This window comes from Schistocerca serialis, chromosome 3 (assembly GCF_023864345.2).
Source record: "Schistocerca serialis cubense isolate TAMUIC-IGC-003099 chromosome 3, iqSchSeri2.2, whole genome shotgun sequence".
Classification (NCBI taxonomy): domain Eukaryota; kingdom Metazoa; phylum Arthropoda; class Insecta; order Orthoptera; family Acrididae; genus Schistocerca; species Schistocerca serialis.
Window position 1 is genome coordinate 769,218,950 of NC_064640.1, and position 2,207 is coordinate 769,221,156.

Consider the following 2,207-nt stretch of genomic DNA (forward strand, 5'->3'; position numbering starts at 1 on the left):
GTGTGTGTGTGTGTGTGTGTGTGTGTGTGTGTGTGTGTGTGTGTTGTCCTTAGCGTAAGTTAGTTTAAGTTAGATTAAGTAGTGTGTAAGACCTTACCATAAATTTCCAAATTTCCAATTAAACTTGAATATGAAACTGTTCCATATTGTGAAAACTGTGCGCAGACAAAATAAAACATTACGAGGCACTTTCCCCAGATGTGAGTTATAAACACACTCTGAGGAGCCAAATCATTATCATCACTCACATCGACGCCTGAATGACGCCTGGTGGCGTCGCAGTATGTGACGCCATAAGGAAAGTATACAATCGGAGCAGAGAAAAATGAGGAATTATCCTAACGATTATACGGGTTACAAATGGTCAAAGCCCCTAGCATAAGCGACTTGGACAAAGTGCATACTGTTATACTGCGGAGCCTGGGAACGAGAATCTCGAAAACGGGATAGCTGGTCGGCTCTTAGCGTGATACTATCGTGAGCATCTATGGTTTAAGGACGGGAAAACCACGATTAGGCGAAGTGGTGTTGAGTGTCGCACTACGGAACGTGAATGTCAGAGGGTTGTGGCAGATCATATGACGGAGTGAAAAGGTTGTGAGGACAGAAGTTTTTTGGAGCACATTGCTCAGCGCATGCTGTTGAACATGGGGTTCCGCAGCAGACGGCCCCTATACAGGATGTTACAAAAAGGTACGGCCAAACTTTCAAGAAACATTCCTCACCCACAAATAAAGAAAATATGTTATGTGGACATGTGTCCGGAAACGCTTAATTTCCATGTTAGAGCTCATTTTAGTTTCGTCAGTATGTACTGTACTTCCTCGATTCACCGCCAGTTGGCCCAATTGAAGGAAGGTAATGTTGACTTCGGTGCTTGTGTTGACGTGCGACTCATTGCTCTACAGTACTAGCATCAAGCACATCAGTACGTAGCATCAACAGGTTAGTGTTCATCACGAACGTGGTTTTGCAGTCAGTGCAATGTTTACAAATGCGGAGTTGGCAGATGCCCATTTGATGTACAGTGTGGATTAGCACGGGGCAATAGCCGTGGCGCGGTACGTTTGTATCGAGACAGATTTCCAGAACGAAGGTGTCCCGACAGGAGGACGTTCGAAGCAATTGATCGGCGTCTTAGGGAGCACGGAACATTCCAGCCTATGACTCGCGACTGGGGAAGACCTAGAACGACGAGGACACCTGCAATGGACGAGGCAGTTCTTCGTGCAGTTGACGATAACCCTAATGTCAGCGTCAGAGAAGTTGCTGCTGTACAAGGTAACGTTGACCACGTCACTGTATGGAGAGTGCTACGGGAGAACCAGTTGTTTCCGTACCATGTACAGCGTGTGCAGTCACTATCAGCAGCTGATTGGCCTCCACGGGTACACTTCTGCGAATGGTTCATCCAACAATGTGTCAATCCTCATTTCAGTGCAAATCTACATCTACATCTACATTGATACTCCGCAAGCCACCCAATGGTGTGTGGCGGAGGGCACTTTACGTGCCACTGTCATTACCTCCCTTTCCTGTTCCAGTCGCGTATGGTTCGCGGGAAGAACGACTGTCTGAAAGCCTCCGTGCGCGCTCTAATCTCTCTAATTTTACATTCGTGATCTCCTCGGGAGGTATAAGTAGGGGGAAGCAATATATTCGATACCTCATCCAGAAACGCACCCTCTCGAAACCTGGCGAGCAAGCTACACCGCGATGCAGAGCGCCTCTCTTGCAGAGTCTGCCACGTGAGTTTATTAAACATCTCCGTAACGCTATCACGGTTACCAAATAACCCTGTGACGAAACGCGCCGCTCTTCTTTGAATCTTCTCTATCTCCTCCGTCAGACCGATCTGGTACGGATCCCACACTGATGAGAAATACTCAAGTATAGGTCGAACGAGTGTTTTGTAAGCCACCTCCTTTGTTGATGGACTACATTTTCTAAGCACTCTCCCAATGAATCTCAACCTGGTACCCGCCTTACCAACAATTAATTTTATATGATCATTCCACTTCAAATCGTTCCGCACGCATACTCCCAGATATTTTACAGAAGTAACTGCTACCAGTGTTTGTTCCGCTATCATATAATCATACAATAAAGGATCCTTCTTTCTATGTATTCGCAATACATTACATTTGTCTGTGTTAAGGGTCAGTTGCCACTCCCTGCACCAAGTGCCTATCCGCTGCAGATCTTCT